Below are 27,777 nucleotides of genomic sequence, written 5' to 3'. Positions count from 1 at the left end.
GCTACAGAAGTATCGAAGGACAGAAAGAACAAGTTTAAAAATTGACGTCATAATTTTCCTTTCTCTCAGCATTCCTATCTCCTAATAAGTAAGGCTAGAAAGGTTAAGTTTTCCTTTAGGGCAAGTCCAAACAACAATTATAGGTGCCTCAAAAATTTAACCTTCCCTATGATCTGCACTGAAATATTCTGTGGGGGTCTAGACTCCAGTTCTTCATAAAGAATATATCCAGTGAAAAATAATACTAATTTAACTTTAATCCTCAAAATATCACAAGGGTTAATATTAACTACACTTTATTGATATAGGAACTGAGGCTTAGAGGGCTTTGTCAACTTACTCAAAATTGCATTGCTGATGGGACTGTAAAAGGCTATTGAAAAAAAAGTAGCAGGTATTAAGGGAGAAAAAGGAGAAAGGGATATCTATGAGAGAGACAGAGTATACAATTGAGAGAGTAGAGGAAAAGAGAGTGAGGCACTGCATATGCCAACCAAGCAATGTTATCAAATACTGGTAATATTAAATATTAATGCTATTAAATAGTGAAGAATATAGGACATTTTTCTCTTCCTTAAACTTTTTTTAATTGACCAATTTGAATTCATTGTGATTTTCTTTGATTTAGTTAATATAACTGTTTATCTATTATGTAAGAATTTTTATAATTTTTAGTATTTTGATTATGTTTTTTGAAATGTTTTTCCTACATTGATTGGTCATTTCAACACTTCTAAAGCAGCACGGTCCTGTAGAACTTTCTGCTGTAATACAGTAGTCAGTCACTTGTAACTATTGAAATGTGGCTGGTGAGATGGAAGAAATGAATTTTTGGTTTTGTCTAACGTTAATTAATTTAAATTAAAACTTTCTGTATTGCATTCTGATAAGTGATGATAATAGTCTCTTACCTAGTCTATGCTACCACAACAATCTGAATATTATTTTATTCCTCTTATTACTGTTTACTTTATGGTTTGTGTGTGTGTGTGTGTGAAGGTATGTGATTTGGGGTTCTACAGGAAGTGCAAAGATTTATTGGGAGTAACACCTGGTTTACTCCTTTAGAGGAGAGGGAGTAAGAGTAGATTGGGAAATCCTACAGGCTGTGATGCAGCTGAAGAACATGTGATAGGAGAGGGAGAATGGGTAGAAAGAACTCAGGCTGCAGTAAAGTTCTGAGAAAATCTGAGCCAACCCAATGGAAAATTCAAGAGCAAAGATGACCCTTCAGAGGAGTCCTGTTTTGGGCAGAAATTAGTACTCCCAACAGATTCAGTTGCCAGGGAATTACCTGGGGAGAAAGTAGACCTAGCTCTTAGGCTACAGTGGATTTTGAGGCAGCTGGAAGATCACTGGCTTCCTTACTATAAATTCTCTTATGTGGGATCTGAGCTGTATCTCTCCATGCTGCCAGAATAACCCCTTTTGCTCTGCAGACCGTATTCGATATACATGTTTGGGGTGCAGCTCCTCCAAGGTTCCCATGGGTCTCTTTTCCCAAGGGCAAACTCAGAAGAGGTAGGTTAGTGGAAAGAACTGCAGACCTTACCCTGCAAGGCCTTTGGGCTTTAACTGGTACTCATCTTCTCACACCTACTACGCATTCTAAATTCACATCACCCTCAACTATCACCTTAACAGATCTTGGCAGCATTTCTGGGGATGTGACCCAAACCATCATGTCTAAGGAATCTGAGCCTGTAGTAACCATAACCTTCTCAGGCTAGTGTTGTCACACTTTCCATTCACAATCAAAATTTGACAAATGAGTATCAAGAAAGCCCTGGTTGATTCTGAGTTCTGCATATTTTCCTCTTTGTCCTCACTGTAAAACAGCAGCTTTGCTTGTCCTGCTTATGAGAGTCAGTGAACTTTGCCACAACAGGGATCCTTTTCTCATCAGCTGGTCATTTGACACGGGAGTCCAAAGGGCACTGTAGAGAGTATAGGGAGTTCAAGGGATTTGGGGGCTGACCGGTGAAACAGATATAACCAAGAGGTAGGAATGTACAACAAGTTTTACTGGGCAGTGTTTGGACAGATGGTTGCATGAGAGGGAACGTCTCTCACAGCATGAGACCATACAAAAGAAGAAGAGAATCAGAGAGGGTTTACATGTCTAGGTGATGTCACAGCAGCAGAGCAAGGAGTCTCTGGGTCAGAGAGCTCTGAAGGGCAGTAGTAGTTTAGTCTTATAATCGCAGACTCTTTCTTGTCAATGACCAGCAGATGCTGGGTGTAATTTAGTGGAACAGGCAAAGCAAGCATACCCCACATAACTAACAAACTGGGCCATTTTTAAAAATGAGATTTTAAAAATATCTATTTGGTGCAGGTGGTTTTTGAGCTGATATGTCTCAACTGCCTGTGAATAAATAAATAATTTAGGGGCCAATATACAGGATCCATTGTTGTTATCATTTATATAGCAGACAACTATAACTTTTTGTTAAATAGGGCTCTTGCTGTGTCCCCTGGTAAGAGTACACCCCCTTTGTGACCCAGACCTCTGACCCTACAGAACACACAATTGTGGCAACAGGAAGCAAAAAGATTCCAATGGGTCTTTGAGAGTAATGATAAGTGGGGTTGCTCTTGTTTCCATCCGTTTGTTCTCAGCTTCATTTATTCTTCCACCTGGGAACACTGCTCCATTCAAATGTTTCTGATTCTGTGAGTATATTACATCCCACCCTCCCAGGGTACTGCCTCCATGCTTGTGCCTCATCAGCTCCTTCAGTAGACCATTCTGGAGCCACCTACTTCTGGATAGTGTGGCACTTCCTTTGTCTGCTGTTTGATATGTCTGCTGTTTAAGTGCTATATTGTGTGGAATTCCATGTCTATGGGTCAGATATCCTATATGCCCTTGGATGGTGGTGCTGTCTGAGGCTCTTCATGTCAGAAAGGTAAATCCACACCTGGAATATTTATCTATTCTTGTCAGAATGAACCTCTGGCTCATACAGGATAGAAGGAACTTGATGTATTTGACTTGCAACCATGTGGCCAAATTGGTTTCTTTCAGGAATGGTGCCAACTAGGAGCCTGGCATTAGTCTGTTTGGCTGGTAAATTTGTCACATATCTGTGGCAATAGCTAGCTCAGTTTTGGTAAGTAGGAGTCCATGCTACCTACAGTAGCATCCAGGAACTTTCTCAAAAAACATAATTCTCTGATGGAGGTACAAAGGCCTTGCTCCAGATTTTCAAGAACCTTTGTTGTGATTCTCCCACAGAGTTTTTTCATAAACTCCACATTGAAATATTTCCTCTTACTGACAACCCCAATAGGCTCTGCCAGGTTGCATGTTCCAAACAGCAGGGCTGCTTGGGTCATAGCCTGAACCTACTGTCTTTTGGCCTTACTTAGATCTTTTCATGCCACATAAACTGTGGGTCAGAGCAGTATTACTAGGTATGAAATGCTGGCTTTAGAAACCAAGAGGCCCAGTAACTGTTGTGCTTCCTTCTTTGTATTAGAGGATGCAAGATGCAATGAACTATTTGTCTTTTACTTTGAAGGGAATGTCTTAGCATGCTCTCCAGAACTTTATAGAAGTGGTAGGCTTGTAAAACTTTGTCAGATTTATCTCTCATCTCTGAAGCACACATTTTTCATCAATGCTTCTAGCAGGTTAGACACCTCTTGCTCATCCTGCCTTATAATCCTAATATTATTGATGTAATTGAGCAATGTGATATTCTTTGGGATGTCCAGACACCCAGATCACTTTGAATTGAAAGCAGGAGAGTTACATAGCTATAGGGCAAAACAGTAAAGGAACATTGTTGACTACTCTATGAATGCAAACTATATTTGATCCTTTCTGCAGGTTGGAATAGAAAAGAAAATATTTGCCAAATCAATAGCCATATATCACATACCTGAAGCCCTTTTAATTTACATTAGCAATGATGCCACATTCAGCATGGAGCTGTAATCATGGCTACTAACTGTTTTAGCTTGTTCTAGTCTACAATCATACTCCAGGATTCATCTGGATGCCATTGTAACCAGGCTGGTAGGTTAAATACACATATGATGGAGATCATCAGCCTTGCATTCCTTAGACTAATGTTGGTGCTAATCTCTACCACTCTGTGGAAGGGCCCATGACTCTGACTGTAATTCTCCTTAGAGACTGCAGTGCATTAGCTGCGCACCAAGTCTGCTATGGGAAGGGCATCTTCCCCTGTGAGCCTTTCAAGGTAAAGCCTTTGTAATTGTCTGTAGTCAGGCTGATTGATCACACAGAAAGTTATGATCTGGAGCTAGACTTCTGAAACCATTTGGCTGTCCCTCCAATGTGGTTAAAGTAACTGAAGCCCTCTGACTTCTGGCAGCCTACAATCTAGCCTCAAATGCTTCAGAACTCAAAAATCCCCACTGCTATTAATGAGCCAAGTAACTATATCTCCCAACCTCAACCCTGGGCAGCAGCAGAGATCCAAAACCGAACTTCTTAGTGAAGCTGGTGTCCTCCCACCAGCATAAGCCTCATGGCCTTATTTAATGATATATCCTCTGAGCCTTCCTGTGGAACAAAATCTTCTGGTGTTTCTCTGACCCTACATAATATAGCCACTCCTGCATGCCTGTATCCCTGGGCCATTTTCTCCTCCATCTGAGATGAGAACTTAAGCATTTCAACTTCTTTCAGTATAGGCCATTACTTTCTCCAGACTTCTTAGAGCCTCTCTAGAGGTGAGTTTACCTTATTTGCTGGGGTCCCTGCTAGGGAGGTAAATCATCTATTGCAAAAGAGTGTTCCCAAATCAATGAACTCTTGCTCATTTAGTTTTATGTACTAAATCCATTGATCAAGCAATCTCAAAATTCAATCCCACTGGTGCTACCCACATCCTTGCTGGTACTTGCTAGCCACTTTGATGTGTAATCTCTTCTTTACATAACTAGGCCCAGAACATGTCCAGCTTGCATATCTTTGTTTTAATATTAGTTATTGGCCTGGAAGCTAGGAGGGAAGGTGAGAGCAGCTTTGCCTTGTGCACAAGAGGTCTCTCTTTGCAGTGTATTTCCACATGGGGTAAGTGCTACTTCTTATTAGCAAGAGCTGAACTTCCTCTTGAGTCTGAGGGTTCAGAGGAATCACTGGAGCCACAATCATATTGGGATCCATCCAGATGTTTCCACCTGATATTTAAGAGTCCCAGGTTTTCTCTACCATGGTTCTGACTTTAGCATAACAGGCTTGTCTCAGCTGACAAATCAATCTTTGAAAGTCTGAAATTATAACTATTAAATTCTGAATATGTCATCAGTGGTGTCCTCCTACTACAAAAGATAAGGGCTACTAGGAGAAATAGTCTAGAAAATGTTCCGCTCTCTTTCAAAAATCATTTTTACTGGTTGATAACCGCCTTCAATTCTATTGTCCCCCTGGAAAGTGTCAATGTACCTTAGTAATAAACAGACAACTCCAGTATATTTATAGGTATTATTGAGTTGAGTGGTTAGAAAATTATTTCTTTGATAGTGACATTTAATATGAGGACTAAATTATGTAGATAAACCAGGCATACCTAGATCAAGGAGAAAAAAACTCTAACCATATGAAAAAAACAAATGGAAAGTCATGCAATGGAAAAAGAGTTTGGTAGGCTCTAGGAACTGAGAAGAAACTAGTGTAAATTAAGAATACTAGATAAAAATTAGAAACCGAAGAAGGAGGCATATTACGTAATTTCCTGCAGGCTTAGGTGGAGAATTTAATTTTACTCTATATGCCAGGAATAGGCAACAAATTATTTTAGTCGGATGAATTATCTGATTTGATTCTCTCTATTAAATGATTAATTTGTTGTTTGGTTAATGAATGCAGTGGCAGTACCTTTGTGTTAAATGATAATTATCTCTGCTTATCATTGGTCTTGCACAAAGCCCATGGTGTTAGCTTTGTTTTCTTCCTGATTTGTTTAGTAGAATGTGATCTTCTTGAGGACAAGGGATGTCTTATTCATTTTTGTATCTTCAGATTTTAGCTCAGTTCCAAGCATAAAATATGAGTTCATTAAATTTTTTTTGAATAAAGAAATGAAATACTAATTTAATAGAGTGGAAAAGTCTAATAATGCTTACTGAGTATATTCATTTGGCAGGTGGTGCCCATTTTTTAAGTGACAAATAAGGAGTTATCATTTAGTATTGAAAATTAGATTTAAAAAAGTAGAAGAGTACAGAATCTGAAACTCACCCCAGGCCATTGGAAGCATAGAAACATTACTGGTTTCTGATTCGTGGGTCATATTTCTCACTCTTTTTCATACTTGTTTCTAAATAAGGCATATAAGGTATTTACTAATTCTCAGTCACCAGGTCTAATCAACATTACCACATCTTCATTGCATACCTATCTAATTTTTTACTGCTAGCCTGAATGCTTTCTCTGAGAACGCTTGGCTACACATTCAACAGCCTGAAAATACTGTGGAATTGACACTCATTCCTCAGAAGCAGACCTCAATGAAAGACTGAAAGAAGACAGGGTAGGCATACTGTAGCTCACTCCCTTTCAGCAGGATAATTCCTATGTACATGTTTCATTCTGTCTCCTGGACTTCCCCAGTGGGATTAGGTGCCAAGTACTCACAGTGGTAACCTGACGGATAACAACACATTTTCAGTATACAGTTGTCACTTGGTATCTGCAATATTGGTTCCAGGACACCTTCCCCAACACCAAAATCTGTGGATGTTCAAATCCCTTATATAAAATGACTTGGTAAAGTCGGCGCTCTGTATCTGTATCTGCAGATTGGGAATGCACAGATAGAGGGCCAGATGACTGTAATATGATAAAGAATAAATATTATATTTCATAAGGTTCTGTAACTCAAAAATCTGAAAAAAAATCTATTTTTAACTAAATTAGCTTAATATCTTGACAACACATGTCATAGGAAAATTAATTTACTAATTATAAGCAGTAGATCAAGGAAATAAGTAAAGAAATAAATCTACAGTTCTTAAAAAATGAAATCTACTTTTTTCTGTTAAAATGAGATGGGTAATTAAGGCTTCAATTTGTTCCTTTCTATTAGGTATAGCTAAATAAAAACAGCCCTTTGAATATAGTATCCAAATTCTAAATTTTGCTTAGGGTTAAGGCAAGTGAGGTGTGTCCAGTTTTAAGGTCCGAACTTCTGACCTTTCTGATTTAAATTTGTTTAAGCATGCATCAAGTATGCATCCTAATTTTAGGAAGCAGATCAGAATTGCTGATCAGATATGCACCCACACATATGCGCACACACACATACACACAAATGATAATTTCTAGTAGCAGCAGTGGTGTTGGAAAGCAATTCAGTTGTGCATGGTGGGAATATAAATTGTGACAAACTTTTGAGAAAATATCTGATAGTGTAAATTACCTTTATACATCAAACCATGTGCATTACCTTTACACATTAAACCTGATTTTAGAATTTTAACATACATGATAACATTATGCATATACCTTGTTAAACTGTAGTGGGAGAACATGAGTAAGAAATTAAATGTCCATCAGTGAGGAATAGTTGACCTTTTCTATATCCATTCAATGGAATTGTAATGCCACACATTCATGTCAAGCCATCATAGCTAAATATAAAAGCAGGTTGCACAAGTGCATACATGAAAGGAGAGAGAAGGGATGAGAGGAGTGGGGAAGAGGTGGAAGGGGAGGAGAGGTGAGGAGAGAGACAACTGAAAAAAGTATCAAAGAAAAAAAAGAGATAGCTACTAAAGCACCCAAACTGGTACCTTCAGGGCCAAGATGAGAGGCTGACAGAAGACTCTTTTTAAAAATCAATACCATAATCATACTTAAAAAAATCTAAAAACAGACAAGCAAACAGGAGTGTAAACAGAACATACACATGGATTTCTTAATGAAGGTATTAAGAACCCTCATTTAAATATAGAATTTGAATAAGGGAAGCAAACAAGCTTCTTCCTCTCTCACTCAAATATATAATTATAAACATAGTCAACATTTAACATGTTCAACCCCTGAAAATCCATCAATCCTTGTTTTGGGGGACCTTTTTATTATCCATGTAGAATATATTATTCACTTTAATAAATTAATAAAGAGAGCTTTGGTAATGTTTTCCTCCTAAATTCCTTGGGTAGACAGCAATTACATATTCAAAAAAAGAGGTCTTTGTGAACTCAAAACCTTTTGTGAAACCATTTTATAAAATGTATTTTAACAATGAAATAAAAAATGACCTTTTTTTTCCTTTAGTACTTAAATGGTTACCAGATCATTCAATACCATTGTTTAAAAAATCTTGGGAAAGTTAGGGATTTCAATAAAAGTAGAAGTTCATACTCAAAGCTAAACTCGTGTTTAAATTCCACTTTGAAAATTTACTTGATCTAGAATAAGAGAAACATTTCTTAGGTTCTCTAATTCACTTTCAATTTACAGCATTATAAAGTTAAATTTCAGCTATTTTTCAATTGAATTTTAATAGTCTTTACAAAGTTAGGTGTATAATGCAATTGCTGACAGGCTCTTAGCATCCTGATGTTCATTATTCATTTCTGCTACAAGGAAACTCAAAGTAAAAACTTTTTTTCTTTTCTTTTTTTGATAGCTCACACTGTTCAATGCCTACTTATTTTAAAACAATGGAAAGGAATAGTCATACATAAATTGATCTGATTTAATGGTCAGTCAGATACAATTTTGGAAAGAATAAGTTAATACAATACAGAAAAAAAGGCTTCCCTGTTTGCTTGGGGGCAAGAGAACCCACAGCAAGGCAGATGTGCAGATATTTCCCTTTGGTATTTTGCTATTTCAGGAACTAAGCAGAACTAATACAACCTCATCTTTTCATGTCTGCTAATTTTCATTGTATTTTCATTCTTTATCTGTATCCTAGAAGCTGTTTCTACAGAATTCTACATAGACTGTGGCCTTTCAGTAAGATATTGAAAAGGTAAGATACTAAATTTTATTTTTTCTAGTGTTTTAGTTTCCTAGTTTCCAAGTAGTTGATTATGTAATCGAATTTTGTGACACTTTGTACCTTAGTACAAAAATTGGTATACCTAAGGAATTGGGAAAAACTCTTTTATTTGAACATCAGAATTAAACTGCCAGGGCTTCCCTGGTGGCACAGAGGTTGAGAATCTGCCTGCCAATGCAGGGGACACGGGTTCGAGCCCTGGTCTGGGAAGATCCCACATGCCGCGGAGCAACTAGGCCTGTGAGCCACAACTACTGAGCCTGCACGTCTGGAGCCTGTGCTCCCAACAAAAGAGGCCGCGATGGTGAGAGGCCCGCGCACCGCGATGAAGAGTGGCCCCCTCTCGCCGCAACTAGAGAAAGCCCTCGCACAGAAACGAAGACCCAACACAGCCAAAAATAAATAAATTAATTAATTAATTTAAAAAAAAAAGTTAAACTGCCAACATAGATACAATGATTTCATGGTTAGTTGCTATTTGCCAACAATGTGTCCCAAACTAGAAATCAATCCGAGTGAAGAAGAGGGGGAAAAACAGAAAGAAATAAAAGAGAGAGAGAGAAGGACAATGACACTTCTGCATGAAGAAATTTGAAACTGTGTCAATTACTTGAAAAATAAATGTAATAGTAAGTCCAGTCTCAGTGTGTTTGGTAGTTTGAGTTTAGATAATCACTTGTAAAATACATTTCTGCATTTTTGGTTTAATCAGTAGTATTTTATAATGGCAGGAGAAACATCTTAGGGTGCTGAAATCGGAAACTCTTTGATTTATTAACTGTGTGAATGATAAAATCTGTTTGAAACAGAAGACCTAAGTCTATCGTCAAATCCAACATCAGCGAGCAGCCTAATTCCACTTTCATAGTAGAACAATAGAGATGTATAATTCTGCCTAAATCTGTCTCACTGTACAGTCATAATTAAATACATTGTCACAGTGCCTTTTCTGTTTCTGAATTAGTGATTAACAAAAGAATGATTTTACTTAGATGGTATAAATTGCTATTCAAATGGAATAATTATATCTGTATATATAAACTGTTCACACTTAACTTTTAGAGAAAATTTTGATTAAAATTATGTGTACATATTTATAAAGATTTATAAGACATCATTTGCTTGTATAGTTTACAGTTTTATAAATTTTTAGTGGTAAAAGTTAAATTAGTCACATGCTTACTACTTCAAATTATACAAACACATTTTACATACGTGCTTCCTAATGCTGGGAAATTCTGAATATATTATTTACTTTTTCAGAGTGTTATGTTTCTTTCTTGAGGTTTTGAGTTGTATTTTAAGAAATCAGTAGTATATATTTTCTAAAATTTATATATATGTGTGTACATCTGTATATGTGTATTAAGAGATTACACTTAATTCATTTTAATGATTCTATTCTATTAATCTGGATAATAACAGAATTAAAAGCTTTTCTCTTATTTCTTATTGCCACAGTATGTCATCTGCATAATTTAAAATAATAATAATTTTTTCTGAAACCTCCATTCAAACGAAGAATTACATAGTTTTGGTTAGTGGAAAGAATATGGATTCTAGAGTCTTAGAAAAACAGGCTCCTGATACTAGATTCATGACTACCTATTATGGAAACTTCCTCTTCCTCAGTTGTTGTTTGTTTAATCTTAATTGGGATGTGGTTAGAATAATCAGAGATATATTACCTAATGCACTAAATATATCATACCAGTATTGCTTAAGAAATCCAATGTATTATTACACAGTTTATTCACATGGTCATTTATTCTTTACCTAACAAGTGTTAATCACCCTCACCTCCATGTACCTGTTACAGTGGAAGAGAGAGAAATACAAATAATAGGGAAAAGTATGTTCTGTTTCAAAAGCATATAGTTCAGCATGTGATATATTAAACATAAAAATGCTAATATAGTATCATGTTCAGTCATTTCTGAAAAATAAAGCAAGAAGCTCTTAATTCTACTTGAACATGGAGGAGAAGAGTTAAAAGAAAAGGTGATATTTGAACTATGTCTTGAGAACTGAGTATGTGTTCTTTAGGTAGATTGAGTTTGAAGGTAAAATGGGCAGGGAGGGAGAGACTAAATTGAACTGGAAACTTTCTAGGCAGAGGGACCAATATGTGGAAGTAAAAAATAAACTGCCATATTCAGCTACCTGAAAATAAGAGCACATGGCTTAGATTCAGGCATGTGTGCAAGAGGTGAGATTTTATACCATAAAGATTCACATAAGGCATCTGTGAAAAAAAAAAAAAAAGATAACAGTAGCAGATCTGTGAGTTACCTCTTCCCTACTAAAGGTTAATTTAATTGAGCCAATTCAATGCTATGATACTTGAGATAAGGAAAGCATAAGAAGTGATCTCCACATTTATCTTAGCTTTTTTCCTGGGTATGTCTTCCAAAGGTGCATAGGAAAACGGAGTACAAAAAGAAAGTAGCTATATTACTACACGGATGAAACGGAGATTGGACACCAAGGTAGTCAGGGCAACTAAGTTTTGAAGAAAAGATATGAGACAGGTGAAAACTACATACAAGCATTCTCCAAAATCTATATAAAAATTTCCCTGGGTCCATGGCTATAGATATTGAATGGAAAACTTTGGGATACCTAGGATAGAACAAATGCTGGCAGACTTAGAGCCAAATGGAAATGTCAGAGTTATCACAGTGCTGAAGTATACTGGTGTATGAACCCAGCCAGAATAGAGATAACAGTGAAGATTCTGAGTATTCAGTTGAGACTCTGAAATATCAAGCAGAAATAAATTTGCCCTAATGGGCCTAAAATCAAGTTTCAACAGGATCAAGGTGCTCCATGAGGTTTAGACTGCTTATCAGAACAACTATCAGTATCCTTCAGAAGAAGACAGCATAATCCCAATTCTCATGACATATTACCCACAATGTTTAGTACATCATAAAAATAACTTGACATGTTGGGAGATAAAACAGTCAAGTGGTATTCAGGAGGTGAAACTGGCAACAGAACTATACTTGAAAATAATGCAGATGTTGAAGTAAGCACAAGCATCAAAATAGTGAGGATTAATTTTTTAAATACAGAAAATAGTTGACAAAATGGTTTAATAAGTTGCGTTAACACCAGGCTGGTATTAGCAAACAAAAAAATAGGATTAGAAAACTTGAAGACTGTTCAAGAGAAAATATCCTTTCTGAAAAACAGAAAAAAAATGGAAAAGAGACTGAGTATAGGAGAAATGTAGCATATGATAAAAAACTAACAAGCATGTGATTGAGGTCCTAGGAGAAGTAGAGAGTGGGAGAATGGAACAGAAGCAATTTTTTAAAAGGAAAATGAAAAATAATTTTCCAAATATAAAAAGGATATCAAACCACATGTTCAAGAAGGTAAATAAATAAACCATACGAAGAAACACAGAGAAAACTACGCCTAGGACAAACATAACCGAACCTCAAAGAAGAAGTATAAAGAGTAAATTTAAAATCAGCCAGAGATAAAGAAATATTATCTTTCATGATCAATAATAAGAAAGAAAACCAACTTCTCAACAGAAACTCTGTCTCAGCAGAAGGCAAAGATATGTTAAGTAATGAAAGAAAATAGAATGGTTAACAAAGAATTCTATATAAAGCAAAAATACCCTTCAAATGAAGATGAAATAAACACAGTTTCAGAAAAACAAAGGCTAAGAGATTTGTTTTCAAGTATACCTTCACTATGGGAAACGCTATATCTCAAGTGGAAGCAGATAAATCTAAGAAGGAGTAAATAATATTGGAAATGGTAAATATATGACTAAATATAAAATTCTATTCACTGTGTGAAACAATATTAAACACTATGTCTTGTGTTTTATAAAAATATGTGGAATACATAACAATAATTGTATAAAATGTAAGCACAGTAAATGAGGTTATTCCATTATCATATTTTCCATTGTTTTATATGCTTTAAAAATACTAATTTGTTGCCTCTGAAAATAAAAATATATATTGTTGTCTCATATGTTAAAGCTTCATTTTCAGTTTCTAAGATAACCAGTGGGAGATAGTAACAAACGGTATAACAAAACAGCTAGTAGGAAATGGAAAAGGAAATAAATGAAATTTTTAAAAAGTACCTAATATAAAGAATGGCAGGAAAGGTAGAATAAAGGAGAAAATGACAAGCAGACGACAAAGAGCAATATGGTAGATTTGAACTCAACTAAATTAGCTATTATATGTGAATTATATAAACATTCACTTTAAAACATAAAGATTGACACACAGGATTTTTAAAAAGATAACTCAAACTATTTTAAACACATACACACATTAAACGTAATTAATTATATATGAAGCTGACACACCCAGTAGAGTCATGCGCTACTATAAAAATGTATATTACATAAAGCACAAATCTAACACTGACGACACTACTACCACAATTTTTTTTTACTACTGTGCTTTTCTCCCCATTAGTCAGGAGATGTGCTCTCATGTTGCACACTGCAGAGGTTCAGTAAATATAATCTGTATTTCCTCCTTTAGCTTTTCTCTATACCCAGTAGCCAAACTGCAGAAATAGCCAGTGTCAAAGAGGATGATATAAGTAGGCCACTGGGACCAGAAGAATGCTTGAACTAGACCGGGGCCTTGTCTCTGTAGGTGTATTTCTGTCTGTTTTAAAAGCAAAAATTCCAAATTTGACACCAGTCACTTAAAACTTAGTTCCCTACAGCAATGCCATTGCCTCATTGGCCTTCACAGAGATCCTATGATTATTTCCTCCTTTGTTGTGTGAAAACCGAGGCTGTAAGAGGTTGGGTAACTTGCTTAGATTCACACAGGAAAACACAGAATTATTATCTAAATTATCAAACCCATTCTCTTGAAGGGTGGACTATGAAAAGAAATCCGATAAGTGTACTCAGAACATGTAATCTGATGTTCTTGTGTGTAGCGCACTAAAAATAACAAAGGTGTGAGAGTAAAACAGACCTGGGTTCAATCACAGCTGTGCCACCTGTGAGCTGCATGATTTGGCTGTTACATTTGACCATTTCCAAGCCTAATGTTCTTTATTTGCAAGGTAAGAAAATGCATGCATGCCTTTTTTTAATATTATTGAGAAGATACAATGAGGTAAATGTAGGAGGTACCTAGTGCAATACCATCATGGCTAGTTTTCAAACTATTGTTAAAAAAATAACACCAGGGGGCTTCCCTGGTGGCGCTGTGGTTGAGAATCTGCCTGCCAATGCAGGGGACACAGGTTCGAGCCCTGGTCTGGGAAGATCCCACATGCCGCGGAGCAACTAGGCCCGTGAGCCACAACTACTGAGCCTGCGCGTCTGGAGCTTGTGCTCCGCAACAAGAGGCTGCGACAGTGAGAGGCCCGCGCACCGTGATGAAGAGTGGCCCCTGCTCACCACGACTAGAGAAAGTCCTCGCACAGAAACGAAGAGCCAACACAGCCAAAAAAAATAGATATAAATAAATAAATAAATAATTAATTTTTAAAAACCCACCAATTTTACTTAAAGCAAAACAAACAAACTGTAGGTACAGTTTTGTTCTTCTGTCTGCATTTTTCATTTTAAGACCAGAAGTTAATATATAGGTACTAAGATATTAATCTTCATACACAATAGCTGAAACTATAAAACCGAAGTTTGAATAATATTACATTTCCTTTTAAGACATATTTGTAATAACTTATTCTAGCTTTGACTGTTAAAATATGCTGCTGTGTAGATAAGGTTAGCTATATGTTACAGATAATGTGATAATTTCAGATGGCTCTTTCTTTTAGAGAAAAAAATTGAGGTTATTATTATTAACCAATTCGCCAATTTCAAAATTAGGGGTTCCTTTTATGAACCTTATTATACGCCAGGCATGTAATAATGTATGTGCTGGTTAAGATCACAATGTGTAAATAAGACAAGATTTTAGCTCCAAGGAATTTGCTCTCTGATGGAGGGAGATGGACCTGCCTCCCTCCAAGAGACAGAAAGGAATGTATGCCCATTAGTGATATCTGAAGAAGAGTGGTAAATCATTACCCTTGCATGAGGGACACCCTCACAGAGGAGATGGCCCTTACACTGCCTTGAAGGATTAAAAAAAAAAGTACAGAAAGCAGTACGAGTTCCCTGGCAGAAGGAACAGTGTGCGCGAAGAATGCAAAACAAACAAACAAAAAGGATTACATTCAAGGAAGTATGAAAATTCCGTTCACCTGGAGCACTGCATATCGGGGTTGGGAGCATTGGAACCTGGAGTCTTTGGAGCCCTCTAGACATCAAATGCTTAGACCCTCTACTGAACTTAACCACAGGGTGAATGTGCAAGCTCATTCTCAGATCAACGCCCAAGTCTGTGGTTGTTATCTGACCCATCTGCTCATTGGAATCACCAGGGAAGCCAAGGGAATTGCCAGGGTCTGGGCTTTATACACCCTAGAACAAGTGAGTCAGAATGTCAGGATGAGAAACCTAGGCTCAGGTGATCCTCATCTGTCACCAGGGCCAAGAGCCACTGACCTAGTTACTCCAACCAGGGTTAGATGCTAACAGACAGTAGATAAGTGTCAAAAGTCTTTCCTTTTTGTTGGTTTAAAAAGAAAACTTCTCGGGCTTCCCTGGTGGCGCAGTGGTTGGGAATCTGCCTGCCAGTGCAGGGGACACGGGTTCGAGCCCTGGTCTGGGAGGATCCCACGTGCCGCGGAGCGACTGGGCCCGTGAGCCACAATTACTGAGCCTGCGCGTCTGGAGCCTGTGCTCCACAACAAGAGAGGCCGCGATAGTGAGAGGCCTGCGCACCGCGATGAAGAGTGGCCCCCGCTTGCCACAACTAGAGAAAGCCCTCGCACAGAAACGAAGACCCAAAAACACAGCCATAAATAAATAAATTAAAAAAAAAAAAAAGAAAAAAGAAAACTTCTCAAGGTCACTTTCACTTTGCAGGGTATAAATTATCCCTATGGTGTCTTAAGAGAAGAAACTCAGACTTTCTACTGTGGTGTTTCAGTGCTTCTAGCAAAGTACTGTGTGTGAGGATATTCTTTAAAGGTTTGCTTATTTATGGAGATGATGTTAAAGTCACTGTTTAGCTCAGAGCTTTCAATCTTTTTTTTGGCTGTGCACTTAAGATATATGAATATCATCTTGTAATATGTTAACTATACTTTTTGTACAATTACTAATATATTTACTACGATTGTAAAATGTTACAATATATGCTGATATATTACACACATTGTAAAACACACAATATAAAAATTTGCAACGGTTAAATAAATTTAACAATATTTAAAATTTTTTTTAAATTCTAAAAAAAAAAAGGACTGACCATACAAGTTATATTTTTATCTTTAAAAGACTTGGGAGGGCTTCCCTGGTGGCACAGTGGTTGAGAATCTGCCTGCTAATGCAGGGGACACGGGTTCGAGACCTGGTCTGGGAAGATCCCACATGCCGCGGAGCAACTAGGCCCATGAGCCACAACTGCTAAGCCTGCGCGTCTGGAGCCTGTGCTCCGCAACAAGAGAGGCCGCGATAGTGAGAGGCCCGCGCACCGCGTTGAAGAGTGGCCCCCGCTTGCCACAACTAGAGAAAGCCCTCGCACAGAAACGAAGACCCAACACAGCCAAAAATAAATAAATAAATAAATAAATAAATAAATAAATAAATAAATAAATAAATAATGAATAATGCTTTAAAAAAAAAAAAGACGGGAAAAAATAAAAAAGGACATCATTAGCTGTAAGATTTGCAAGACATTTATATTAAAGGCACCTTTTAGAAATTGCTATTAAATAAATCAAAACATGGCACACACATAAAGATATGTATTAGCTTACTTTTTGGGAAACGTTTTTCTTCTTTCAATTGTCTACGATTTCTGCTATTTGTATGGGTAGGCTCCTCTTTTGAAGCTTTGAGATACTGTTTATGACAAAGCTCTTTGATTTAAGAATCCATGTTTTTAGAATCTAAATTGTTAATACCAGTCTTTTTAATATCAAACTTTCTCAATTATATTTTCTTTTCAAATTTGGTGGAGCAAATGCCATTATTTTTTGTTCTTGTATTAATTAATAAACTAAAACCTAAACATAGAATCTGCATAACTCTGAAAATTGAACACATACGTAATTTCCCTCCTTCCTGATATCCAAATGAACCATATCCCAAAGAAGGATATAGCATAAAAGTAGAATGTAGTCAGTAAGCTTCAGAAGCTTGAAAACAAGGTATTCCCTGGCAGTCCAGTGGTTAGGACTCCGAGCTTCCACTGCAGGGAGCATGGGTTCGATCCTTGGTCTGGGATATAAGATCCTGCATGCCGTGCAGAGTGGCCAAAAAAAAAAAAAAAAAAGCTTGAAAACAGATGACTGAATTGTTTTACCGAGAAAAGCAAATCCCAAAATTTCATTTGAAAAAGCTGATACAAACTTTAAAAAAAGAAAAATGTCCATAAATATTACATAAAATAACATGTTTAGCAGCCTTTGAAACAATACGTTTATCAATTGGCTTGTAGAGATGTTCACAATACATTAGATAGAAAAGCAGGATTCAGAGAAGGTAATGAAATATGCTGTTTATTTTTAATTAAAACACTAAGGGTACATATAAACAATATAGGTAGAGAGATCAATAGATATACATAGGTGACAGAGACACAGAGACATAGATGCATAGATACAAAGATACACAGATTAAAAGATGAATAGATAGATTTTTAAATTTGATTACATAAGGTACAAAAAATTGTGTAAGAGGCTGTTAATGTCAGTACCTACACTGAAAGAAGGGGTAGTAAAAGAAAAGAGGGACAGAAAGGAGGAAAAATAAGGGAAAAAGAAGAAGTGTTAAAAGTTTTAAAGTTTCCATGATAAAAATAATATACAGGATATAATCCCATTTATTTAAAATTAATTGTGTGAGTGATTTAATTTACATGGTAAATAATAGCAATAGAAAATTTCTTATATTTGAGTGCTATCAAGTGATTTTACTCTGTTTGACTTTTAGGATAAGCATATAGTGTTTATGTACCAGCATATAACAACATCATTTTAATTAAAAAAGAAAATAAATGATACTGTTTTTATTAAATTTTCTTTTGTTTGAAACATATGAAGTGCATAAAATACCATTTACTGGCTAACTACTCTGGTTTTCTTTCATGTGTTAAAAGGATACAAAGATGAGTAAAACTCTAGGGGTTTTTAAAATATATCTTTAATGTAGGTGTCAGTGGAATTTTTGTTATATTATTTTTAGAATACTTATCTGACTAACATAATCTGGACAAGCATTTGTAAATATTTCCAAAGATTTACTCATGATCCAGAAAGAAAAAGCTTTAACATATGTTTAATACTTACCAATCATTTATAAATTGGTATGTCCTTGTAACCTAATTCCTTACTAGAACTTATTCTAAATCTAGATACACATTTCCTATGTTCTATATCATATAAAAAAATCTCTTTAGTAAGAATAAACATGTTAGGTATAATTCTTTACTTTATAGAAACTTTGTGGATGAGAAATCTCTCTAGGGGATACACAATATTCCAGCTACCTTTGGCCAGCAGTGCCTGGAGTTGTGATGTGCTTTGTTGCCAATAGGCAGTTGAAGAGGCTGTATACTGCTTAACAGAATGGGCATTAAATTTAAATAGAACTGGTTTCTACTCCTGGTTCTATCAACTGCCTAGCTAAGTAAATTTTGACAAACAACTTCACTGATCGTCAGTATCCTTATACTATATCAAGTGAAAACAAAATCCATCTTGTAGAGACGTATGTAAAATGCTTGTAGTTATTTAAGCAAATATACAATAAGTTAAAGTCATTGCTATTATTATAATTAGTTGTATTATTATTACTATTGATAGCAGTAGCAGTTGCAATAATAATAACAGTGGTATTCAGGTGACAATTACAACTATAAGCAGAATTTTAAACAATAACAGAGGACTCGTATAAGCCATCCATCTTCTACATGGTTTATGAATATCCAAAGAAAGATTTCAAGGATTCTGAGAACTTCCTAAATTTTCATCATCTATATAAAGACTGGAAAATGTTGAAGTTCTTTGAACTATGATGAAAAAGCAAAGAGCAACTAAGAATATTGACTCAAAAATTCTACTTCTGCTGCATTATTTTGTGTATGGATCATTTCATGATCCCAGAGTCTGTCCATGGTTCATATTTCATTGCCACAAACATGATATAAAGCCCCTTCTCTTTTATATCTTTTTTTCACCATTCTTTAGAAAAGTATTGCTCTCTAGAGGAAGCAGTGTGTGTGCAGTTGTGAACCAAGAGTAGAACAAGAGAGTATGCAAGGGAGTGGTTTTGATAATGGGCCCTGAGATAAAACCTGAGTGAGCCGAGAAGTTAGAAACACAGAGGCGTGACAAACATTGAAAGAAGATGTGAGGTCAATGGGGGAGAGAGGTCCTGAAGTGGAGACAGAATTGCTGGCATAAGATCCCAGAGAGAATGACTTGAAAGGAGAAGTCAGAATAGGAAAATCAAAGCAAGGAGGAGTCAGTGTGTTGTGTAGATCAACTAAGTGGTTGCTGAATTTATTAAAAATGATGACAATTGTTGAAAAGACTGTCTTTTCTCCATTGTATATTCTTGCCTCCTTTGTCATGGATTAACTGACCATAGGTATGATAAAATCTATGTCAAGTATGGATAAAGGAGTGAGGAAAAATGGCCTAGCAAAGACAAGCAAGGAGATCATTTATCCTAACTCCAGGCCTGTGGTACTCCAGGCTATGGGAATAACACCATCTCTCAAGTGAGAAACATGAAATGGAAAAGAATCTTCAGACAGTGGCCAGCCTTGAGTTAAAGCAGGGAACTGAAGGGAACGTTCAAAGAAAAGGCTGAGGATACAAAGGATTTCCTAATGTTAAACAGATTTGCCAGTGGGCATATTTGGAATGAGGGAACTCTGATGAGATTTGGGGATACCTCAAGTTATAGAGTGATAAGAATCAAGGTGATGACAGATGATTGGAGAAGCTTCAACTCTGGAGAGGGCCTGACGTAAGTAGGAATGTGAGCAATGATGGGATTACTATAGAGGAAAAAGAATAATTTATAATTTTTGCTCCATTCCTAAGTATAGTTTAATCTTCATCGCAGGAGCAAATCCTTGGCGCTGAGGTCTGGTAGGGGATATTCATGATAGTGGTATGCAAAAGCTCTTGTGCAAAGCATTTCCATTTTGGCTGGGAAAGAGTGAGCAATTCTTTCCCAGCTAGTGGTCTTAAATTCCAGGGTAGCCCCATGTGTGGTGTCACAGCACAGGAAGCTTCTGTCTCAGTTGTCCCAGTGCAACATCCATGTCTTTATGGTCCTCCTTAAACACTGCAGGACAAATTGTATGCTTAAAAATTAACTTGAGTATAAAGTTTATTTTATTCATAAATTCATCTTTTTCTAAAAAAATTTCCACTTCAGTGCAAGATAAACTAGCATTGTGACTAACTTTTTCAATGTCTTTCTCAACAATATGTAAAATAATTACTTTATAATAGAATAGTATTTTAATAATAAAATGCAAAAAATATTGGAGTCTTCTATGTGGCATTGTAAATAGGTTCTGGTACCAATTTAAATGTGTGTGGGTGGGTCCTCACACCAACAAAGAAGTCTCAGGACACCAGATGAGTGTCCTATAATTTAACTCAATTCTGACACTATCTACCTGGAAATAGCATCAGATTCCACAGGTTAAAGGGTTCAGTCCTACAAGACTGCCTTCTCAGCTGCAAGATTAGGTTGCTACTGTACTTTTTTTTTTTTTTAACATTTTTATTGGAGTATAATTGCTTTACAATGGTGCGTTAGTTTCTGCTTTGTAACAAAGTGAATCAGCTATACATATGCTACTGTACTTCTGACCAACTGGCTATAAATCAGAAGTTCCCATGATCCCACTTTGGATTTGATTAATTTGCTAGAGTGGCTCACAGAACTCACAGAGAAACATTTTACTTACTAGATCACCGGTTTACTATGAAAGGATGTAACAGGAATAACCAGATGAAAGAGATGCATAGGACATGGTATGGAGAAAAGACTTGGAGCTTCTATGCTCTACCCAAGGGCACCACTCTCCCCAAATCTCCACTGGTACACCAACTGGACGCTCTCCAAATCCTGTCTTTTTGGTTTTTTTGTGGAGGCTTCATTACATAGGTATAATTGATTAAATCATTGGCCATTGGCCATTAATTCAACCTCCAACACTCTCTCCTTCCCAAATCAGGGGAGTGGGACTGAAAGCTCCAAACCTCTAATCACTTGGTCGGTTCTGAACCTGAGCAGGACCCTGTGGGGCTCCTAAGCAGGGAAGCCTTTCTGTCCCATTTCTTGACTCCAGCCTCCATGATCTTCCCTGAGTTTCAAAGGGCAGATTCAAAGAGTTGCTAATCCCAGAAGGGAAGGGATGCAAAGACAAGGGAAGGGCAGCCAGGAAACAAGAGTGCAGCCTTGGGGCAGGGTCCTGGTTCGACCTCAAGGGATACATATAACAATGTCTTTAAATTCTTTCAAGAGGTCAGCATTCTTCATACTAGAGAAAGACCACCTGAGGCTACATTAAAGGAACCAGAGAAGCTCATCAAGAAGATTACCTGAGACCAGATTAGAGGAGTGGAGGCCTTTCACACACCTTAATCTTATCAGCAACCCTACCCTTGAACCATCACCGTAAAATGCCTCACCAAACTCCCCTGGGTTGGAACACATAGTTTTCTAGGGTAGAAGCCCACTTTGTCCCACTTTGCCTGGCAAAGCAATAAAGCTATTCTTTTCCACTTCACCCAAAACTCTGTATAATTGTCTGATTCAATTAGGCACTGGTGTACAGAGGCTGAGCTTATGGCATCAGTTCTCCCGGCATTCAGCCCCCATCCTTAGGTGCAGTCCAACAGTCACCTCACTAACTTAAGAAAAGATACCTTTATGGATCTTATCTCTTAGGAAATCCCAATGGTTTTAGGAAACCGGGATGAAGAGTAAATATATATATATTTCTTATTATAAATCACAATATCACACAGGAATAAGTCAGCTGTTTTGAACAGTATTATATAGATGGAGTCCTCAGGTATGGGGACACATTATATTCAAAGAAGAAGAAAAGAAAAAAATGTCATGACATATTTTTGCCATAAGGTAGTACTTTTAAAGTACCAAATGATTAAGAAAAGTTAATTCAAGCTAAAGTAACCTTGAAAACAATAATTCAAATAATATTTTACATTTACTGTAAATTAATTTTCATGTCTAAATACATTAGAAAAGGAAATATACTCCTACTACTGTAAATACTGATGATGATTAATAGTTTTATGCATACCTGTTTGCTAAATATTTATAAACATTATTCTAAGTATCAAAAACTGTTTTATATGATGTAGAATGCTATTTACATTTGAAAACTTACAAGTAGCTCTACACATAATAGAAAATAATTTTCAATAATTCCAAGGTTTAGGCCCCTTGTTTTCAAATGCTCCATAATCACTGTGACAAAGGAGAGAAAGGCAGAGGACTCCTGAGATAGTAAGATAGTAACCACTTTTTAGTTGGCAAATCCCCCTTTCCCCCTTTATCTAGAAGTAGTGAAAATAACTTCAAATCAGGCAATAGAATGTTTGGTTGGATTGTGGATTTCGCACAAAACAGCCTTTCCCTACAGTTGGGTTTCAGTGGGAAATGAAATGCATGCAACTTTAGGGATTCAAAGCTTTTATTTGTGAATATTTACCTTAAACTATGATAAAATATTTTGTTTGGTTCCTTTTTCCCACTTTACATGCATTACTTTATCTCAGCATTAATAGAGAGACTTCTGTAATATGTTTATTTAAAGGAACAAGCAGAACTGGAAGAAATGAATATAAAGGAGAATGTGAATTTTATATTAAGTGTCTTTGCTTCAAGAAAACACTCTTAGCCTCCATGAAGAATTCACTACGTTGTTCTTAACCACTTGGATCTAACCAGCCCTGAACAATTTGCTTTATTTCTTCTTTCTCTTCCTTCATTTGTAGATGAACAAAGTGAAGTCCCTTTTGGGGGGGTTCCATTTCCTACACTTCAAATTCACAAGTATTTAAAAACTGTGTACTACAAGTTATATTACCATGCATTAGCTGTGTCACATTTTATTTGGGGACATGTAAAACTGTATATTCCAAGTATTTGTTTTCCCTTTTAAGAAATGAATTTCCATAATGCACATAATAATAATGCCTCAGATAGGCAGCTCTATTATCTACACTTCATGGATAAGCTTCACCATTGGGGGTGGGGGGGGCAGAAGTGCAATTTTATTTATATTTTCTATTGTCAGTTTTCCTTTGAAGCATCAAATAGGATATTGATTTTTTTTGGCACTTAAGCTATTTACTTACTGTGACTTAACGAACTGTTATAAAGTGAGCCATATTCCCACCGTGCATTTCATACAACTATTACTAGAAGTTCTTTTCAGAAGGATTTATCTTCTAATCAATATTTTTCTTATTGTGCCATTTCCAGAAGTACTAAGGAGACTCCTCTTCTGTAACAGGATTTGATTCTGTTATGGTTTACCCTTTCTAATAGTTGTACAATGTACAACAGCAAATCTAACAGGTGGACCATCTAGTTCTTGTGATGTTGCTATGGTCCCAATTATATTTGTACGTTTCCAAGGAAGGTGAAAATCCCTCAATTGCATTATCAAGTAAAAAGCAAAGTGTTGTAGATATTTGAAATTATGCTTGAAATCATTCTCTTCACTGAAAAAGATCATGTTAAGACATCAATGATTAGATGTTTTTAAATTACTGTTTTTGAAAGATTATTTTAGTCGATAAACTCAGAGACACAGATAAAAATTCATGATCATTGATAAATATAATCTGGATTCTTTCTTTTCCTTAAACTTGGAATTTTTACACTGAAATTGAAATAGGTAGTTGTGAATTCTTCAGGGACTATACACAAAATTCCTTTTGAGCAACAGCACTCTCCACGTGATATATATTTTCTACAGATGATTTACAGGTTACAGACAGGCTGTGACCTTTCTCTCCCAACTGCAAACATATTAAGCAGAGCTGATTAACGGAGATGAAAAACACTGGGTTATTTTCTCTTATAGGGGTCTTTGACAAAGCCCTCTTCTCTGAGCCCTCCTACTTTATTCGCTTGCAAATCACTGTGCCTAAAGAGTCTTTCCTCCCCCAGCCCAAACCTGGAGCCCTGCAGCGCCATCAGTGGCAATATCTTCCTATGTGAGGGACGTCTCTTATTAAACAGAAACGCTGAATGGAAACCAATCAGATAGAGAGTTCCTTTGGCTTCAGCTTCCTGCCTGTCTGAGTTAAAAGTGATGCTCGCTGGAAGAGGGAGGCACACTGAGCTTCATGAAGATTCAGCTGTGAAGATACTATAAAAAGAGGAGAGAGGGAATGAGAGAGAAGCAGCACCGGAACTGTCAGCGCTGAGCAGGGCTAAACTCGATTCCGTTGCTAAACAAGGTAAATGTTATTTACTTTGCTTGACAATATAAGCTCTTTAATTTTTGCTTTCCTGTAATGTAGTAATACAAATATTGCTTCTCTCCTAGTTGCTATATTTTGCTCCTTCCCCCCCCCTCTCTCAACATTTAAAAGCAGGTAAGAAAACATTTTATAGTATTTGAATATGATATTAAAATGCTCAGTGAAAAAGCTTGCAATGTTTGCTTCTTATTTTACTTTTACAAAACTGATACCTACCAAAGCTCTTTTTATAGTGCTCAAATTTGCATATGGAGCATTAATATAAAAATAAAACTAAACTTCACATTGTGTTGATTTTGGTGGCTTTGAATTACATATTAATTGTGTTTGTGTGTACTATTATATCAATTTTAAATGGACCCTGGTTTTCTCATAACTTTTGTTTACATAATTTGAGTCAGAACTGTCAAAAATAAAGACATCTTTTTCATGTCTTAATAAGAAATGATTTATTTTTAATATTAAAATGAAATGATACGTAAACAGTAAAAATAACACATATATAGATGGACATAGGATGTCAGGATTATGGTGATCACTTTACCTGGTGAAGGAGGTTTCTTCACATATTTGTAGTTCTCACTCAGGTCAATATTCTGAATGTGTACATCTGCTGGCTATAATTGCTCTCCATTATTGCAGGCAAATGTATCTTAATGTAATAAAGACTGTGGATGAAAACCACAGGAGGGAGAGAGTTTCAAAGGCAAAATTGTGTTTTATTTGAAGTGATATGGGAAATGTAGTGACTTGATGGAGCATTTTTTTTTTTTACTTTGCATACTCAAAATAACCATTCGCATCAATTATATTTTCAAGCACGCTAATCTCTAAAAAGGCATGTCGAATTTTAACTACAGGTTATCAATATTCTACAGCGTTCACATTTAGATACTGTTAACAGTGTATGTTCTCCGAATCTATTTTAAATAACAAAAGTGCATAAAAGAAAAGTGATCACCTGTAGTAGATGAGTTCACATTTATTTGTATTATTAACTTTAGATGAGAATGTAATGGACTATAGATTTGAGGAGAAATTGGAGGTCTTTTCTGGAGATTTGCTGTAATTTAATATTGTGTTATATATATATCTATGAGATTAATAATCAAGATTTTTTCACAAGGTCTTGGAAATCTATGTAGCATGAAAAAATAAGTGATTTTTGTAACAGCAAAAGGTGGTAACTTTTTCATGACAGGAGGAAATCTTCATTTGGCTCTCTTATCTGTAAAATTAGCAGTGTTGTCTATTTTTAGCCATAGCTAAGAATGAACTTGATCATTCAGTGTTCTTAACTTGGAAAAAAAGTATGATTTAAAAACCTCTAACATTCAAGAGGATAAATCCTATTTTCAGATTCAGACACTGCTTCATTACCTAGACAATGCTGTGTCAAGTGTAGAACTACAAAACCGGTTAATACAGGTTCAAATGGTAGATTTTTTTGAAAAATAAAGAAAATGAAATAACATGCTATTCTAGCACATAGCAGCAAAGAACTTGGACATAACATGAACAACATGCATTTGCGGTCTTGTCATCAAGCATATTATGGATTCAACTGAAGTTTTCACAAAGGAAGAGTACAAAATAATTGTATGCACTTAATAGATATATGCTGAGATGTTGGAATACTGTCATCTCTGTATTTGCTTTGAAAAATGAGAAAATGTAAGATAAAGCTCATGATATAAGCAAATCTAATTCTGGAAATAATGAATAGAAAAATGCTTCAGAGGAAGCAGGTAGTGTCAGTTTTTCTAACTTTAAGTCAGAAAGATTTGGTAAGACTAATAAAGCAAGTCATATAAGATAATATTATTTTCTAGGATGGAAAAGTAAGTTTTCCCTTTATTACATTATTTGATAGCTTAAAAAACAATTTTGAAATGGTTCACATAATTATGTCACCATTATTGTATCCTTTGCATAATTGAAATAAAAATGTCTTGTACCACTGCCTACGTGTAAAAGATCACAATATCAAAGTTGGCTTCGAAATTACATTTTTAAATGATATGTTGCATGACTTGATAAATTGTATGTTAGATCAGAAGCTCTTCTGAATGTTACCTTGCATGAAAAGATTTCACTTGGTATTTTACTGTGCCCCTCATACATGCAAAGTTTAGCCAGTTTAATGTCCATTCTTTGGTACATACACCAAATGGGAATAAAAAATAATCGGAGATTTTTTTTTCTGCTGGGTTACCTCTTTTTAGTGATTTGAGTCAGACACGCATTCCATACAATATTTACACAATGTATAGGTGCAGCTAATCAGAATGCTTTGGACAATGCTTAAAATTACATAACAAAATATGTGAGTAATATGGCAATATACTGTATGCAAGAAAGTATAAGTTAAGGTGAGAATTAATTTAAAAAATACATGTGAGTGTGTCACAAATAAACATTGGCTGTAACTTGTTCTCTATGAAAGTGAAGAGCCTAGATGGATAATTACTTAGTGTTAATACAAATGCTGCAATAATACAAATGCTTCACTAGTTTGCTCTACTCTTTAAGACAAATTTTGTTCCCTCAAAGGTAAATTTAAAGTATAAATAAATTTAACATTTTTAAAAAACAGAGTGTGATATTTTAAAAACGTCCGATGTGATATTTTAAATATTTATACTTCTGACTTCAAGGATATATATATATATATATAATTATATATATATGATCCTATTATATGTAATATCAAATAGTAATATTAGTAGAGTAAGTTTGGTTTATGGTGAGGTATTTTATTATAAAAACTCTAGTTAGGTTCTTAGGCATTTTACTTAATTTTTCTACTTAATGAAGTTTTCTAGAAGAAAACATGCTAAATGGGACCAAAGGACATTGGTTTTAATTAGCTTTGTTTTTACCTGATGTAAATTTATACATAAGATTATTTTTATTATAGAACATGAGACGTTTCCTAAGGTAAAGCAATTTCTTTCTTTGTATCTTGCATATCTGTTTTCAAAAATTAGTTGTGTCTTAAAATATATCCCCAAAAGCTTCTTAATGTCTATGACATTATCTTATTTAGGTGTTAACATAAAATTCTAGAACTTTAGAAATGGGGTTTTAACCACCTCCAACTTTAATGTTGCACAGGAAAACTGAGGTTTAGAAAGATCAGATTACATAACCAAGGCTGTCAAATTATATATGAAAAATTGTCAACATTGTGTGAAAA

At 35.7% G+C, this 27,777-nt stretch overlaps 1 protein-coding gene across 4 annotated transcripts in view; it reads left to right on the top strand.

Annotated features, from left to right (window-relative positions):
• The first annotated feature begins 24,264 nt into the window (after positions 1 to 24,264).
• Positions 24,265 to 27,777, top strand: part of CDH9 (cadherin 9) — a 125,374-nt gene continuing 121,861 nt past the window's right edge. For 2 of the 4 annotated variants that reach the window (XM_036849431.1, XM_036849428.1), the window contains exons 1-2: positions 24,443 to 24,554; positions 24,644 to 24,692. The gene's annotated coding sequence lies outside the window, so the exon portion shown is untranslated. Of the gene's footprint in view, positions 24,555 to 24,643; positions 24,693 to 27,777 lie in introns of all 4 variants that reach the window. The other 2 variants (XM_036849429.1, XM_036849430.1) reach the window with 2 other exon arrangements.

The sequence above is a fragment of the Balaenoptera musculus genome, chromosome 3 (genome assembly GCF_009873245.2).
Source record: "Balaenoptera musculus isolate JJ_BM4_2016_0621 chromosome 3, mBalMus1.pri.v3, whole genome shotgun sequence".
NCBI lineage: Eukaryota > Metazoa > Chordata > Mammalia > Artiodactyla > Balaenopteridae > Balaenoptera > Balaenoptera musculus.
This window is presented reverse-complemented; position numbering and strand designations above follow the sequence as displayed.